The sequence below is a fragment of the Pollicipes pollicipes genome, unplaced genomic scaffold (assembly GCF_011947565.3).
Source record: "Pollicipes pollicipes isolate AB1234 unplaced genomic scaffold, Ppol_2.1 Scaffold_5856;HRSCAF=6941_pilon_pilon_pilon, whole genome shotgun sequence".
Taxonomy (NCBI): domain Eukaryota; kingdom Metazoa; phylum Arthropoda; class Thecostraca; order Pollicipedomorpha; family Pollicipedidae; genus Pollicipes; species Pollicipes pollicipes.
Genome location: NW_023596766.1, coordinates 25,297 through 44,282, shown reverse-complemented (window position 1 = coordinate 44,282; position 18,986 = coordinate 25,297). Strand labels below are relative to the sequence as shown.

The following is an 18,986-nucleotide window of genomic DNA, read 5'->3' as shown; positions in this document are numbered from 1 at the left end:
CTCTGCTGAAAAGAGTCGGCGGCAGCAGGATTCGATCCCACGTCTGGACGTCACGGCGCGTTCACGGGTGTACGCTTTGCTGATAGCTCGAAAAGGAGTGCAACGGCCCACACTTTTGCCTGTTGTGTGTAGCCCCACAGCTGCATCAACGCCTCTGAACTATATTCTTTAACTCTAAAAAGGTGTCATGTGTATTTCTTGTAATAACCCTTGGCACGTTTCACAGCACATCAGATGTTCAGGCTATACATGATATATATATATATATTATATATATATAATATATATATATATGTGTGTGTGTGTGTGTGTGAGTACAGCTCTCCGTCTTATGCATACATATCTATATAACCAGAATATTTTTAGATTTAATAGTTCTATCGTCAGTCAGTGTCCGCATTCACTCCTTGTTCCATCCCAACTCTGCTGAAAAGAGTCGGCGGCAGCAGGATTCGATCCCACGTCTGGACGTCACGGCGCGTTCACGGGTGTACGCTTTGCCTGATAGCTCGAAAAGGAGTGCAACGGCCCACACTTTTGCCCCGGGAAATCGAAAGATGATTATTCAAGCTTCATTTCTATGCAATTTTCATGCATATATGTGTTTAAGATTTAGAAAGTTGTGAGCCTGCAGAGCGCACTTCATGGAAACCCTAGTGATAGTTGTGAGATTTGCGCCGTTGTTGCCATATTTTGTACTAGACTTAGGACCCCGAAGGTTGTAACATCATCGGTTATTGTTTGCAAAAAAGTGCTTCCGAACGCACGTGGTTGCTGAGGCAGCCCTTTGAGGTTTCCGTGGACCAAAAATGGTTCAATTTCAGCTTCGTGGAATCTTGTGGTGTGATAGGTCATTAGACGCGTAACCGCACGACCAAGACGTTGGTGTCGTTCAAGGTTTCTCTTTTCCATGGTTTTGGAGTTATTGGAAAAATTTTCAGATACTGCGCTCAAGGTGACAATATTTCTAGCACCTCTTAACATGCACAGAAAAGTTTCCCGCTTAATACCCTTCTTAAATGGACCACGACCTTTTATTTAATACCAGAAAGCTCAGTTTCATAAACTTGACTTTTTCTCGAAAAACGGTCATTGTCAACTGTTTTCCTCACCACTCAGTGAACAAAAAGTAGTCAGCACCTTGAATATACTTCTACATAGCTTGAAAGAAAAATCAGACTTCTTTCTTACTTGGTTCGTGAGCTATCAGCTTAGACTATGTTACGTACCAAAAATGGCCAGTTTTAACTGATAACAACCGGATACCAATTTTCAAAAACGTTTCATTTTTTAGTGCAAAATAGAGGCCTAAATCCCATCAGTGCGCGTCCGAAGCGGGTGGATTTTCTGTCCAGATTTATGGTTTTATGATGAAAAGCCAATTTTTGGATGTAATTTAAGGTTTGTTGTTTCGAACTAAAACCTATCAGCATTTGAAAGTTCTAAGTCACACGATCGCAAGAGCCAGGTAATCCCGCATCTTAACAGGAACAATGCAAGAAGATTAATATAACGGCAAGATTGCCGATTTTCGATACGTAAGATGGTCTACGCCCTTACCTCACAAACCAATTAGGATAGAAGGCTTAATCCACTTCCAAACGATGTACAAGTATGTCACATAATATTATTTACATTCTTGTTCCTCATTTGATGGAAAAAAGATGACCATGCCCATCTTTTTCGAATTAAGTAACTTTTTTGCAATGTGAGATTTTTTGTCATAATGTCAAAAATTCGTGCCACATTTAGTGTGTGCATTAAGCGTCAAGTATTTCTGTTCATGTAAACGGTTTCCAGAACAATCGCAAATTTCAGCGAAGTACTGAAAAATTTTCTAACTAGTTTTACAACTATGAAAATAAGAAAAAATATTAAATCACACCATTGCGTTTTCCGTGCAATTGCACGTCCAATGACGTATGATGCAATGAGGTTAGACGGCGTTAAAACTGGACCATTTTTGGTCCACTGGAACTTAAAACTTTTGTCTCCGTAACCAGCTACGTTCGGGAGCAGATTCCACTTAAAAAAGATAAACAGTGTCGTTACAAACTTTGATTCCTGTTCTAAACATGGAGAACAACACAACTTTAATGATGGCAACTTTTTTGCGCAAAAAAAATCAAAATATTAACCTGCATATTTCTGGAGAATAAAATGGGAGCCATAGTCCAAACGGTGTGTGTATAAAGAGAGACGATTTTCCGACCAAGTTTACTCTTTTAAGACAAAATACCGCCTTTTGGACTGAATCCAGGTTTGCTGTACGTAACAAAAAATATTCAGTTTAGTCTACGTCTAAGCATTAGAAAGCTTAAAGTAACACTATGACATGAGTCAAGCATTTACGCCCCTAAGGAAGTTCAATACAACGAGCTTGGCATGAAATAACTCCCGTCGGTTTTCGGTATGTGAAATTATCGAAGCTCATGTCTAACGAACCAACTGAGATCGAACACTGATTTCTTCTCCAAGTGATGTACAGTATGACACATATTGTTGATTATATTTTGGTTCACGAGGAGATGAGAAAAAATTTGACAATTAGCGTTTTTCCAAAAATTCAAAGATACGAAACTGAGATGTTTTTATATGGCATAAAAGGTCGTAGCCCACCTAGTGTGTTTCTTAGGCAGCAAGTGTTTTTGTGGATGTAACTACTTTCCAGAAAAATTGCAAAGTTGAGCGCGGGTTAGGAAGATTTCTATTTATCTAACTCCAACACCATGAAAGTGAGAAAATTTAAACTGACACCATCCTTCTGGCAGTGGAATCATGCGTCTAATGGCGTATATTACAACCAGATTCCAAAAACTCGAACATGGAGCATTTTTGTCGTCCGAGGAAAGTTTCAACGTTTGGCATGGGAAACCAGCTACGCTTGAAAACAGCTTCCACTTGGAAACGATACGCAATGATGTTACAAACTTTAATTCTTAGTTTGACTTAGCAGTGAAGATGAAAGTCCCCCAACTGGACTAATCTAACTTAACCTAACTTAACCTAACGTAACCTAACCTAACTCAACCTAATCTAACCTAGCTTTACCTAACCTCACCCAATCTACCCAAACCTAACATTGCCTAACGTAACGTAGCCTGACCTAACCTCACCTAACATACCCTAACCTGCCCTAACATGACGTAACCTAACTTCCATAACCATTACCGTACCTAACCTCATTTAACCTAACCTAACCTAACCCATCCTAAACTAACGTAACCTTACATAACCAAACCTAACCTAACGTGACGTATGCCAACCTGACCTAAACCGGTTTATGGCTTTAGGCGAAATGTCACGTTTTGGACACGACTCCAAGTTTGTTGTATCTAACTTAAAACGCATCAGCCTTAAAGGTTAAAAACGCAGGACAGGCAATTAAATCACACAGCCAGGCAATTCAGCGTCTAAACACGTGTAATGCAATGACGGTTATATTATTTGAAACTACCCGATTTTCGGTATGTAAAATGGTCTAAGCTGATATCTAACATACCAAGTGAGATAGAGGGCTGAATTCACTTCCAAACGATATATAAGTATGCTATATGTTGTAGACTGTCTTTTTGTTCACTGGAAAATGACAACATTTTGGGACCAACCATTCTTGCTATATCCTGCTGTAGACTGTCTTCCGTTCACTGGACAATGACAACATTTTGGGACCAGCCATTCTTTTGAAAACAGTCAAAAAGTTAATCGTGAGATTTATTAGTAACAAATAAAATGCCGTCATCCATTTCATGCGTATGTTAGGTGTTTTAGGTGTTAGGTGTTCATGCGTATGTTAGGTGTATTTCAATCTGTTTTATAAAACAACTGTAATTCTGAGCGCTGCCTTATAAGACTTCTATCAACTCACTGAATAGCTACGAAACTGAAAAAACTGGAATAACACCATCGCTTTAGATGTGCAATTACAGTTCTAATCACGTTTAATACAATGAGGTCCCAGCGAAATAAAAATTAACCATATTTGGTCCGCGCAAACTTCTAAGGTTTCTCTCTAAAACTACCTATGTTCGAAAGCACATTGCATTTGCAAACGATGCGCAATGATGCTGCAATCATTCAGTGCCGTTGTTGTGAACATGGAAAAAAACACAACTTTTGCCACTGCCACTTTGTTGTGGAAAAGGTCAAAATGGTAAAAACGATGTTTTTTGGTGTGAAATGATAGCCAACGGTAACTTCAGTGTGTGTACGAAGTGAGATTATCTGTCCAGATTTACGCCTTTTAGAAGAAATGGCAATTTTTGAACATGATTTCAGGTTTGTGGTATATTATCCAGAATATATCAGCATTAGACAGTTAAGATCACGCCATCGCATTGGCGATGCAACTCTGCGTCTCAGCATGTATAATGCAACGACATTGGTAATGTGTGAAAACGGCCGATTATTCGGACGTAAAATGATTTAAGCTCATAACTCTCGACCCTATGAAAAAACCTGATTTCACTTGCAAACGATGTAAAACGATATTACAACTTGTTGACTACATTTTTGCTCACCGGGTGATGAGGAAAAATCTGACCATTGCAAATTTTTCAAAAAAGGCATAAGTTTAAACCCGTGATGTTTTTTTGAAGCGCAAGGTCGTGGTTCATTTTGTGTGCGTATGACGGGGCAAGTGTTTCTGTGTCTGTAAACAATTTCTAGAGCAATTGCAATCTTAACCGCGGCCTCCGAAGGTTTTTTCTACTCACTACAAAACTCTGCAAGTGATAAAGTTTCAGTTTAGACCATCGTATTGACCGTACAGTTATGCGCCTAATGACGTATAATACAATGTGATCCCACCAGCTGAAGTCTTTTGTCGTTCCAAGTCGTTTACAAGTGAAATCAGCCTTCTATTTTCAATGGTTCGAGGTATATGAGCTTGGACCATTTACGCCCCCAATTGGCCAGTTTCAGGTCTTGCCCATGTCGTTGCATTTTACGTTTTCAGACGCAGAATTGCCTCGCCCATGGGATCATGCGACCAAAACTGTCCAATGCTGATACGTTTTCATATAAATACAACCAACGTCAAATCATGTCCAACAACGGCCATTTCCTCTAGAAAAGCGTAAACCCGAACAGGACATGCCCCCTTCGTACACGCATTCAATTTAGTATTGACTCTCATTCATACCAAAACACATCCGTTTCAAGATGTTGTCTTTTCCGCAACAAAGTGGCCATTGTGAGATTTGTGTTCATTTCCATGTTGACAACAAGGAGAATAATGTTTGGTGACATCATTGTGTATCGTTGCAAGTGCAGTCTGCCTTCGAACGGAGCTGGTTGCAGAAACAAAACCTAAAAGTCTGAGCGCACCAAAAATAGTTGAGTTTCAACTTCGTGGAATCCCACTGTATTATACGTCATCAGACGTGTAATTGCACTTCCAGTTACGATGGTGCAAATTCAAATTTTCTCCCTTGCATGGGTTTCGGCAGTTAGTTCAAAAAACCTTCCGAAGCCGCGCTAAACATCGCAATTGTTCTAGAGACTGTTCCACGCACAGAAACACCTGCCACATCATTCACCCACTAAATGGACCAAAAGTGTCCATTTTGTAACCACAAATTTTGTTTTCATATTTTGAATTACGAAGTTTGTCATGATAAAATTCTTGTCTCACCACCCGCTTAACAGAAATATAAAAAACAACTTTTCGTCGAAAAAATCGGCCATTTTAAAATCCTGCCCGGTCAAATCACCCCGTGTTCAAGAATGTAGACAACTACTTGCAACATCGTTGTACATCGTTTGCAGGTGAAATCACCTTTCTTTTTTTCATTGGTTCGAGAGATATGAGCGTGGACCATTTTACGTCCCAAAAATCGTCACTTTTTCAAACCCTGCCAATGTCATTGCATAATACCTGTTAAGGCGCAGAATTGTCTGGCCCATGCGGTGGTTGGACCTCAACTGTCTAATGCTGATATGTTTTGAGTTGGATACAGCCAACGGTACCAACCGAGATGCAACCCAAAATAGCCATTTCGTCGAAGAAGCGTAAACCTGGACAGGAACATGCTCCCAAAAGCAAACATTCTGATGTTACTATTGGCCCTCATTTCACACCGAAAAGCAGTGCAAGATTTTGATTTATCCGCAGCAAGGTGGCTGTCATGAAATTCTGCTCTTCCACTTTGTTGCGGAAAAAATCAAAATCTTCAAACGGATGTTTTTGGGGTGAAATAAGGGCCAATATTAACTTCAGTGTATGAAGGAAGCGGTAGCATGTTCTGTCCCGGTTAACGCCTTTAGATGAAAAAACCGTTTCTGGACATGATTCCACGTTGGTTATACCTCACTCAAAACCTATCAGCATTGGACAGTTACGGTCACACCATCGCATGGACAAGGCAATTCTGCGACTAAGTAGGTTTAATGCAACGACATTGGCAGGATTTCAAAATGCCCAATATTTGGGAAGTAAAGTGTCCAAGTTCACATCAATCTATCCAATGGAAATAAAAGGCTGGTTTTACCTGCAAACGCCATGGAACGACAAAACTTCAACTTGGTAGAATGCATAGGCGGGTCCTGGGGGGAGGGGGGGGGAGGGGCACGGGGCCATGGCCCCCCGAAACCTCTGGGAGTAGGTTTTGGCCGCCCCAAAATATTCCCAGAACTTCATCAAAGTTTCGTCTACTTACCGTCTGTTTTATCTTCAGCAGCTTTAACTGTTGTTTTTAGTTCTGTTTAATATTCAAAAGCATTTCGGTGTTTTTTTCGGTTTTGAATGGTGTCCCTACTAGGTACTCGCGAGAGGCACCGTGCACTGGACCTCGGATCCCACACCAGCCAGCTGGCGACGAACGATTGCCCCCCCCCCCAAACTCCACGCTAGATCCGCCCCTGGTAGAATGTGATTGTATTATACGCCATTGGATGCGTAACTGCACGGCCAATACGATGGTTTAATTTGAAATTTTCCCTCTTCCATAATTTTGGAGTTAGGAGACAAAAACCTTCGAAGGCGGCGCCCCTATCTATATCAAATATTTATATAAAATATCTATATCAAAACGTATCAGCACTGGTCAGTTCTGGCCGCACGATCCCATGGGCGAGGCAATTCTGCGTCCTAAAAACGTATGATGCAACGACATGGGCAATACCTGAAATTGGTCAATTTGGGGGCGTAAATGGTCCAAGCTCATATACCTCGAACCATTGAAAATAGAAGGCTGATGTTAAAAAATTATAAATGCTTTTGAGTGGTGAGGAAATGAAAATTGTGTCGAGAAAGGCATGTTGCCGAAATATCAACACAACTATATCTCTATTCTCCTGGTTTTTCTGAGGAATAAGGCTTTTACTACTGTCTTATCTAGAGTACCCTTTCTTATGAAATTCCCAAACGTTACGTATCACGAATATTTGTGCACATACTCTGCTCTATATCCCAATGATTGCGTATTGTAGACATTTGTTGCGCAGTGACAGCGTGTGAGGTCGGCGCGTTTGCATAATGTTCTTCGAAAGTTAGAGCGGATCTGCGGAATCCGTTCTCCTGGTGGAGAAGCCCCAGATATATTCAGGTATCGTTTTGACTGTGGAAGTTATGACTTTTTGATTATTTGAGTAACAGCGTTTCTTTGAGTGTACAACCTGCCGCACGATAGCCCCTTGTGCGGTAACGTTATGAAAGTGCAAGAATTTGGCGTTGGGTGCTTACGTACTTCTTCCAAGTGCAGATATTCTCAGTGTATTTTGGCCGTGCTAGTCTTTAACTGGTGGGTAAATTCTAAGGAATGAAATTCAACCGTGATCTCATGAGCGCCTCAGTCTGTGCCCTCTGCAAGTTGCCACTGCTGGTCTTTCATTTGCAGTCTGGCCATATGGTGTAAAGCCTATGGGCCAGTCATGGCTGAAGTAGTGGCCCACTAGCTAAATTTATGGGGATGAACATGTATGATATTTTATGGTCTTTACAGCTGTCTAGCTCAGCATACCATTCCTATCTTCCCAATATATGGCAAATTAAATTTGATAGACACTTAGGTATACATACCACATGTCAACTAACTGGGTGCCATTTTAGTGACACCTTGCACAATACCTTTAACCTTTTAATGGGAGTTTACCACCTTTTTGTTCTTCTCACTTGTTGTTGGATCAGATTCATGCAACCTCTTCAGTAATATCAATTTTCTTCAAAGGCTGAATAGCTCTTAATTCTTATGTAAAGTAGCCTCTCACATAGAAGTTTCATCGAGCTCTGTGCTCCATGCTATGAAAGCACTTTTGTTTGCCTTCTTTGGGCCTTGCTTTTTCTAGTGTCCATGCTCTGCAATGATTGCAGTACTTATTTTACAGTGCACAAAATGCTTTGCTGCCCCGCTGACATGTCAACCAATCAAAGATCAGTGTGGTGTTATGCTGCTGTCACATGCTGTGAATGCCATTATGAGTGTAAGAGTACAAATATGTCATTTTGATGTGTAGTATAATCAACTTTTGCCATATTCTGATGAATGTTTCTTTGGGTTTTCTTTTTAGTTGATTCTGGGTACATCCCCCCCAAATTCATCAGGGCAAGTCAGTGTGACTTAACTCAAAAGCCCTCATTTTCATTACTATTGCACTATGTGTAATTCTGTAACTGATATGATCATGATGCATTGGTCATGAAACATGCTTTGAAACAGTTTAAAAGGAAAACCAACATATGTATGTTTCATGATGGTAACAGGCTATATTGAAATATTGGAATGACTCAATGCTGGCCTTAAAATGGCTACATCTCTCCTTCCAGAAATACATGTTATATGTGTGAGTTTCAAAATGCATTTAAAGCCCATCTCATTACAAAATTAGTCACAACCCATTTAATTTGGTTCCATTGCAATGCTCCCATGAACAGACCAAAGTGATTCCTTTTCCTGTCCCTGCTTGTACTTTTCATTCAAACTTACACTGTCTGGGCCATGGCTTCTGTGCATCATTTTACCCTTTCTTTTGAATTTGATAAGATGTGCATGAAGTTGGTGTTGTGCTAAATGTTAATTTCTTCTTGTGAAGGCCTGTCAGTATCTGAAGCAAAAATGACAGCTCACAATATATGGCATACATTACAGATTGCACTGTTGAAACCAGTTTACCGCACAATGGCCAAGTTTGTGCCACCCAAGGTGCAGATCAGTGAGAGCGGCTGGGGGGCCGGCGGCCACAGTGGACCTGCTTTCTGCATGCCATACCAGCCATTCTCCAAGGGAGACCGCATTGGCAAGGTGGCCGAACTGTCGGCGCGTCGAGGGCGCCTTCCAGGACCGCCGCTACGGCAATAAATACAACTCGCAGTTCTGGGGCGGCAGCCAATACGCCTACCTGCACGAAGAGGACGAAGACAGCTTCAAACTGGTGGTGCAGCCTAAGGTGCCCAACCAATGTTCCGCGGCCGCCTACCCAGCGCAACTTCCGCCAGCGGCAGCAGCAGCTGCTGCAGCGCGGCCAGTGCGCCGACAACGCGTGTCATGACGAAGGGCGAGAAGACGCGCGACGCCAACCGCCAGCGCCAGGTGCGACGCCTGCAGAAGCAGTTCGGCAACCGGCAGCGCTTCGACAACAACCCGCTTACCAAATGAATAACCGTGACCGCTCGGTCACTGTGCGACCCGACTGGGTGGTCATCGAGGAGATGGACTTCCCGCGCCTGCAGAAGCTCTCGCTGCCCAGCGTCGGTGAGCCGGTCGACTTGTACAAGTGCGGCGCTGTCAAGTACTACAACAGGCTGGTGGACCGCATCAACGTCAAAAGGCCGGAGGTGCTTGAGCGCATCGACCGCATCCACCACAAGGTCACGACCACGGACGACCCGATCATTCGGAAGCTGGCCAAGTCTGGCGGCAACGTGTTCGCCACCGATGAGATCCTGGCCACGCTCATGTGCTGCACGCGCAGCAACTACTCCTGGGACAATCGTCGTCCAAAAGATCGGCAACCTGATCTTTTTTGACAAGCGTGACGAGTCCGAGTTTGATCTGGTGACTGTTTCGGAGACGTCGCGGGATCCGCCCAACGACGAGGGTCCGTCCATCAACTCGCCGAGAAACCTAGCCATGGAGGCCACCTTTATCAATCATAACTTCCCCGAACAGGTACGTACGTGTGTATGCGTGTATTTGCGCGACAACGCCGACGATTGGGATGTAAGACGTTGAAATTTTCCGCGGAGCACGCTGATTCGGCAGCATCTGAGGCTGAGTACCGAAGCCAGTGTTCGAATGTTCTGAAAAATGAAAGTTCTACATTTAAGCGCAATTGATTGTCGACAGTGACGCTCCCGCAAGTGAGTGGATACGATTAATGATTTATTGCCAATTGACCATCGTATATAAGTCTCATGGAGGGCAAACTGTGCCTCAGTGCTTGTTCACCGTTTGTGTACCAACGGGGTCCATGTGGACAAAAACACTACAGAAATAACATTATGTAAGGATTGGACATCTTCCAAGAAGAAAGATGCTATGCAATCGAGGAATAAATGACGGAATTCGCCACGAGTGCTTCAAAAAGAACTATTCGCTTTGCCCATGGCATCGATTGCTCTGCATGCAAATTGTCTGCTTTCCAAGCACTCACTTGTTTTCTGACCTTGAGGAATAATGAACTCCGTAGAATCTCAAACTTGATTGCAAACTTTATTTCCATAGCAGCTTGGACCCGATCACTGAGTGCTCCAGCTCTGCGTCAGTACCGTGATGATGCATGTCGCCGCTAATTATTGTCGCTGTCATTGGCCGTCAGGTGCTGTTGAACGACTACAAGCGGCAAGAGTTCGAGCACCCGAACCCGTTCGTGGAGGAGGAGGACGACCCGGAGTCGATCGCGTCTGTCGCGTACCGCTATCGGCAGTTTTCGCTGGGCGACGACGTCGAGCTAGTGGTGCGCACCGAACACGACGCGGCCGTATACGGCGCCGAAGGCCAGTTCATGACCATCCGCGCGCTCAACGAGTGGGACCCCAAGCACGCCAACAACGTGGACTGGCGCCAGAAGCTGGACACGCAGCGCGCCGCCGTGCTCGCCAACGAGCTCAAGAATAACAATTGCAAGATGGCTAAGTGGACGGTACAGTCCTCTGCTGGCCGGCTCGGGCATCATCAAGTTCGGCTTCGTGTCGCGCGTGGCACCGCGCGACTCTAGCAAGCACGTGATCCTGAACGTGATGCACTTCAAACCGAGCGAGTTCGCGACGCAGATCAACCTGTCGATGGACAACGCCTGGGGCATCCTGCGCTGTATTGTCGACATCATCCGCGCCCCGCGAGCCGGGCAAGTACCTGATTATGAAGGACCCCAACAAGCAGATGGTCAACCTGTATGACATCCCAGACGACACATTCGAGACAGACGAGGACGAGGAAGACAGCGATGAGGGTGTGGAAGAGGAGGATGACTGAGCGCCGCGCTCAGATACGGGGTGTGATAATCCGCGAAAAATTCTGGCTTTGGCTATCCTGTTGGAGATTTTCTAGCTTGGTGTTGTTTATGTCATTGACGCAGTGTCTCTTTGGAATGTCGCAATAGTTAGGTGGCCCTATATTTTACTGGTATACGCGCTTGGTTAGTGCGTTCCTTTATCCAGCAATTGCCGAAAATAAATATCTGGCCCTGTCATCGTATTTTGAACGATCTTCCCGGATACCTTAAACATGGCGATGCATAAGCTGAGGTAGAATCTTCCGAGAGGCATCGGGTGGCAAGGGGCACTGGGAAGTGCGATGGCGATCTGAGGCCCCTGTCCACTCTCCGGCAGTGTCCTTGGATGCGTGTGCAAACCCCTGGGCGTGGCGTGTGCCATGATGGCGTTGCGATAGCTAGGTACTTACTTTCGCGTTCATTCCGCACGCGTGTTTTTTTTTCAGGAAGAAATTCTGAAGGTGGCATGCCTCAAACCAGCAGCGTATCCAAGGCCACAGAAAACGATAGCCCGTTGATTCTTGCGGCTGTGCTTACGTTAGAGCGCCGTATTTACCGTTGCAGTGATTGCCAAAGTGGGCGTGCTGTTCTCATCGTGAAAAGATGCGTCCCGTCGACTGATGCTATTTGTCACCTGCCAATTACCGCTTCCACACGATTCCGTAGACGAGTCCGCTCCAATGTCCGTGAAGTTAGCGATTTATTCAGTGATATTTTAGCGACGAGCTCCGATTTGTCTGAAAATAGGTCTTTAGGCCAATAATGGCACGAGAACATGGAAAATTATCTTTATTTTGCAATCCCATTTGACCTTCGAGATCAAAACCTAGGTCAAAGGACAGGGAACTCGATGTCACCCGAAAATTGCTGGCCGATTTGAAAACTAAGCATCAAAATATTCATAAGCGTTAGAGCTAGCATCCGTCAAAAAAACTCTGGACATCTAAACCGACCATTTTAAAAGGTCAAACGCGGGCTCAAGAGACGGGGAACTCGGTGCCACCGAAAACTTACCGGCCGCTTTTAACTTGCAAACATCAGAATATTCCCTACAGAAAGAACTGGTGTCCGTCAAAAACTCCTGACCTCTTAAGGTCATCCTTCAAGGTCAAACTCAGACCCAAAGGACGGGGAACTCCATATCACTCGAAAATTACCACCCGATTTTGAACTTGCAAACATCAGAATATTATTCGTGAAAAGAACTAGCGTTCATCAAATAGTTTTGATCTCTCAAGGTCACCTTGCAAGGTAAAACGTGGGCTCAAAGGACGGGGAACTCCATATCACCCGAAAAGTACTGGTAGATTTGAAAACTGCAAGCGTCAAAATATTCACAGCCGCAAGAGCTAGCTTCCGTCAAAAAGTTTTGACGTGTCAATATCATCCTTCAAGGTCAAACGCGTGCTCAAAGGATAGGGAACTTCATTTCACAAAAAGTCTTGCCGATTTTAAACTTACAAACATCAGAATGTTCACCACAAAAAACTAGTGTCTGACAAAAAGTACTGACCTCTCAAGGCCATGCTCCAAGGTCCAACGCGGCCTCAAAAGACAGGGGAACTCCATATCACCCAAAAACTACCTGCTGATTTTATGCATGCAAGTGTCAAAATATTCTCCACAGAACAACCCTAGCGTCCAGCACAAAGTCCTGACTTCTCATGGTCGTCCTTCAAGGTCAAACGCGGGCTCAAAGGACGGGGAACTCGATATCACTAAAAAATTACGGGCCAATTTTACACTTGGAATCATCAGAACATTTACCACAGAAAAGACCAGCGTCTGTCAAAAAGTCCTGACCTCTCAGGGTCACCTTCAAGGTCAAACGCGGGCTTGAATGACGGGGAACTTAACGTCACTCAAAAATTACCAGCCGATTTTAAACTTCCAAATGTCAGAATATTCATCAGAGGAAGAACTGGCGCCCATAAAAATTTGTGACCTCTCAAAGTTATCTTTCAAGGTCAAATGTGAACCGAAATGACGGGAAACTCAATATCACCCAAAAATTACCAGTCAATTTTTAACTTGCAAAAGTCAGAACATTCGCCGCAGAAAGAACTAGCGTCCTCTCAATGTTACCAAAAAGGTAATCATGACAGGTCAGGAGTTTTTGACGGACGCTAGTTTTTTGTGGTGAATATTCCGACTTTTGCAAGTTTACAACTGACCGATAATTTTTGGGTTATTTGAAATTCCCTGTTCTTTGAGCTCACATTTGACCTTGAAGAATGACCTTGTAAGGTCATCTTTTTGACGGACGCTAGTTCTTCATTTGGTGAATATTCTGATGTTTGTACGTTTAAAATCGGCCTGTAATTTTTGGGTGATACGGAGTTCCCCGTCCTTTGAGCCTACGTTTGACTTTGGGTGATGACCTTGAGATGTCAGGGACGTTTTCACGAGCGTTAAATCTTGCGCTTGTGAATTTTCCTGATGTTTGGAAGTTTGAAATCAGCCGGTAGCTTTTGGTGATATGGAGTTTCCGTTCTTTGAGCCCGTGTTTGACCTTAAAGGATGGCCTTTAAATGTCACGATTTATTGACGGACGCTAGTTCCTTCTGTGGTGAATATTCTGATATGTGCAAGTTTAAAATCGGCGGATAATTTTTGGACGGTAAAGAGTTCCCCGTCCTTTGAACCCCGTTTGACCTTGAAGGATGACCTTCAGAGATCATGACTTTTTGAAGGACGCTCGTCTTTTCTGTGCTTAATGTTCTGATGTTTGTAAGCGTAAAATTGGCCGGTAAGTTTTAGGTGATATCATGCTCCCCGTCTTTTGAGCCCGCGTTTGACTGTGAAAGGTGACATCGAGAAGTCAAAACTTTTGACGAACGGTAGTTTTTTCTGTGGTTAATATTCTGATGTGTGCAAGCTTAAAATGAGCTGATTATTTTTTAATGATATGAAGTTCCTTTCCCTTGAGCCCACGTTTGTCCTTGATTTTTGACCTGGAGGGGTCAGAACTTTTTGACAGACACCAGTTATTTCTATGGTGAATATTCTTACAATTGGAAGTTTAAAATCGGCCAGTAATTTTTGGGTAATATGAAGTACCCGTCCTTTGAGTCCGCGTTTGACCTTGAATGATGACCTTGGTAAATCGGGACTTTTTGACGGACGCTAGTTCTTAATGTGATGAATATTCTGACATCGGAAAGTTTGAAATTGATCTGTCATTTTCTGGTGATATCGAGTTCTCCGTCCTCTGACCTAGCTCTTGATTTTGAATGTCACATGATATTGCAACATAAAGGCCATTTTCAATGCTCTTGTGCCATACTTGACTTCCACACCTTTTTCAGAGAAATCGGATCTCGTCGCTGAATAACTCGCTGAATAAATCGGAAACATCGAACTTCCCGGACATTTTGCTCCATGCATGACGTATGCATTGCATCACACGGATTTTGAGGCCTTGTGAGGCCCCTGATATGCATCCCGTGCTTCCCCCCAATCTACATGTGGGGTGTTGCGCGGAACGTATTTCGTCTTCCGTCTTCTTATTCCCGTGATACAGATCCACAGTTCAATCGGGTCGCTGTAATTTTGGAACGCTGTATCTGGCAGTATCGAAATATGCCTATTCTGACGCATTTGAGGCATCTGGCCGTATCAGTGGCCGTCATTGCTGAGCGAGCATTTTCGACGTTGAAATTAGTTGATGTCCTGTCTCTTTTCTCTGGCTGGGACTGATATTACATCAACCATACAACCCTGGCAGTGCAATCCCATTTTCCTAAAGTAGCATATATGCAACGTCTCACTGCTCTATTTCGAACCGTAGTTATAAGGTGTTCCGGTTGGTATCACTTTGGTGGATGTCTTCGGTTATGTTGCAAAGGTAAATCCCATTTGCCTTGCAGCCTTTTTAAACATATGAACCCGTATATGAACCACTTCCTTTACTGATGTCTAAAGCCGAGGCTTTCCAGCGAAGCTCATTTTATGGTGTGTGGGTGGTAGTGCTGAGCTAGTCACCTGGGTGATCCAAATGAAGTAAATATTTCCCCAGTTAAGGTTCCAATAGTTTGTGAAGAACAGTCATAGTCATTGCTAAGGAGATGTATAATGAGTGGCTTTATGCCTTGGACTCTTGTTTTTGTTCAAATACCATTGTATTTCAGTGTCATTGAAGAACATGTAGTCTTTTCAGCAATGTGTGCATGGAAATTAAAAGGTTGGGAAGCAGGTAATGGCCCCACTAGTAATTGCCAACATTTATCACTGATTGCACTGAAAGGTGTATTGTTTTTGTATTTTCATCTCAGTATGTCAGGGATATTGATTTTTGAAAATGACTGAGGAGGACAAGTTGACTGCCCAATGACCTGTACTTTTCTCAATGGATTTAACGCTCTGTATGTTGACAGAGTAGATTTTGATATTAGATTGAGCTAAATACAGTAGTAACTTGATCAGCATAGGGGCACTGGAGACATGTGTCCCTTCTGATAGGAAAGTATAGGTGCCCCCCCCCCCCCCCTAGAGTCTGTCTGAGGATGCTGAAGCCACTCTTATGACTCTGCAACAATACTAAATTATGTTCTGTTTAGCAGCTCAATGAAAAATCAGTCGATGCTCACATGGAATTAGGGCTCAAAGCAAGCTGCTTTAATGAGATATGCAAAAATGTGCTGTAAAATAATGGTGAGAATGGGTTTGTTGTAACTGTACATGAAATACATGTGCTATTAATCAGAGACACAGGTATTTATTGGTGTTTATATTTATTGACATTTATATCACATTATAATTATATTGGTATATATTGGTAGCCACTGGTATGAAATGATCATTATGAAATTGGTATCACTCTCCTGAGGTGCTTGCCACTTCTTGTTGAACAACTGCATGCCATATTATTTATGTAATTTTGGTTTTATGGAGGCTAGTTCTTCATCCTAACACAGTGGCAAATAACTCACCTATAAAAGAAGTCTGACTTAATGCATAAGATTGCACATCATTAGATGGTGCCAAAATATGCAACATGTGGCAAAACCCTTCCCCCTTGCGTCCTGAAAGTTTGAGGTATTCCCAAGTCATTTAATTCCATATAGTGGTATAGGAATAAAGCTAGAAAATAAAATGCATTGGCCACAGATTTCCAGATGGAGCTCAAACATTCCCATAATACTGGCCTGAAAAGCATAAGGGATGCAAAAAAAAAAATAGTTCCACTGCTCCCATTAAAGGTTTCAATTCATTAATCTGAGGTCAACTATGGTGACTGCTTTCTATGTCATCAGGGACATCTGTGGACAAGAAAAGTCAGTCAAGGGGCAGTTTACATACATTGCTTTTCTCGGAGACTGTTGACTGCAATGTGTAAAATGCTCGCAAGCAGAAAGCATATTGCTACCCAGACACATCAAATATGGTGATAGGAGCCCAAGTTTGATAGAGCCCTGAAGTTATGCAGACCACATATTTGATGTGACAAAATGGGTGGTGGTAGGTTCACCTTTGAGCAGAAGTGTTCGGATATGGCTCATTGAAAAGGGCCATTTGGCTGTTGGCTTGGAAGTGTCAGCCAAGTTACTGGGCAGCCAACAGTTGTGTAGTTGCATGGTGCAGTAGAAGTCCTTTCATAATATTTTGATGATGGACAAAGGCAAAACAGATCTGTTGAACTTGCATTATGTTAATGATGTGGCGTCTTCAGGAAACCAGCAATAAATCGTGTTCAACATGGAATCAAATTAGAAATCGGTCCTTCAAAATGGTAGTTTTGACATTACCTCTCGTTTTATAGTAGAACTGTGCCTTTAATCGTACTTCATGATGCTGTTCCCCCCAAACAAAAGTGTTGATTCATATTGGTTCATATTGGTTCAAAACAATATTAGGTTTGTAGCCCAGCTTGGGTAGGGGAAATGTGACTTGGCACAAAAGTCTTCTCAAGACCAGTGAATCAGTGGCATTAGTGTCATGTTTGGGCTGTGGAGAAAACAAGCGTCTGTGGTTATGTTTGACGGGCAGAAAAATATTAAATAAATAGTGGTTTACCCCCCCTCCATGTCTAAAGTTAGAGCTCATTTGAGGACACAGTTTTGCGGTGATGGGATCAAGTTACCCTGCTGCACCTTCTGTTGATGCCACCATGAGAAAGCATCAAGGCAGCTGGTCTTTTTATGATGGCAACTGTTCCTATGCTTTTGTAATATGCCAGACAAAAATACTGGGGAAGCCAACATTGTGGGAAGGGGACTAATTCAACTAGGGAGGGGGGGGGGGGGTGAGTACATGACCCTCACGAAAATACAGATAAACACCTTTGCAGCCTGCTGGTGATGAGGAGGGCTATCACCAGTAGGGACACATTGGACATATGTCCTGCTGCCATGCCATGCATAGTCATGGTGCCCCAGTGACAGCAATGGTTTGGCTTAAAAAACATCAGCCACAGAGTGAACACAGTACTAGATTCCACTCAGCATACCCACAATATGTCTTCCATTCACACAAATATAAGCCTCATGTTTTCTGAATGGCATGGATGAGCTCACACAGAACACAGGGAACAGTGATGCTGGTAGAAGGCAGCGCACAACAAGGTCCCCATCTTCTACAAAATTGGTTTTGGGTGCTTTATGAATGAAGGCTATGTATTCCTTTATGAGTCCAGCTTAGTTACATTTTAACAGCTTGTTCCCATTACAGTGAGGGGTGAATTGGTGGAATGTGAATCCTAGTGTAAGATGATTTGGACTAAGCATAGTTCCTGGTGGAGATCCTCCTTTTCTGTACATGAATATCATACAAACATTATGCATCAGTCCAGGCATACTGAGCTGCCAGCATGGTGGGACACAATAGTCATATGTTCATATCTGAATGAGGAAGATTCAGACTGCCAAGAGCAGTAAAATGATCCTTTAGCCAGCATGGGTGTTGGGAAGCATGCATTAGTGTTTTGTGTCCAGTGTTTACTTACTGAACCATATCTCACTCCCAAAGTATGAATCTGTCACCAGGTGGAGGGATCGTCTATGCAGCCGGCCTTGAATCCGGACGGCGACATCGGAGACTACGTGTTCCTGAACCGCTGGGCGGTGCGCCACTTTCAGCTGGCGCCGGGCGCCATCGTGTCGCTCAGCTCGCCCAAGGACCCTGACCAGAAGCTGATCAAGCGTGTGGTGGGCCTCGAAGGCGACGTGGTGCGCACGCTCGGCTACAGGCAGCCAGTGGTGCGCGTGCCGGACGGCCACTGCTGGGTGGAGGGCGACAATCGCGGACACTCACTCGACTCCAACCTGCTGGGCCCGGTGGCCGTCGGTCTGGTGACGGCGCGCGCCTCACACGTGGTCTGGCCGCCGCGCCGGTGGCGCCGCCTGGAGCCGCAGCTGCCGGCGGACCGGCACCCGCTGAGCCGGGCCGCCAGTCACTGACCACCCGCCGCGCCAGCCCGGCTGCTGCTCGCGCCGACTGCCGATCTAGGCTTCACAAGTGCAGGCAGCAGCTGCTCAGGGAAAGTCACCTGCGTCTGGAATAGTGAACGTTTCCATGCTCAAGAACATCGCGTGGATTCTGGTTGGAGGCAATACGAC

At 44.0% G+C, this 18,986-nt stretch overlaps 2 pseudogenes; both read left to right on the top strand.

The window, feature by feature from the left end:
• The first annotated feature begins 9,197 nt into the window (after positions 1-9,197).
• LOC119104108 (eukaryotic translation initiation factor 3 subunit D-like) lies at positions 9,198-11,628 on the top strand (annotated as a pseudogene).
• A 3,441-nt stretch (positions 11,629-15,069) lies between these two features.
• On the top strand, positions 15,070-18,841 carry LOC119104107 (mitochondrial inner membrane protease subunit 2-like; annotated as a pseudogene).
• The last annotated feature ends 145 nt before the right edge of the window (positions 18,842-18,986 follow it).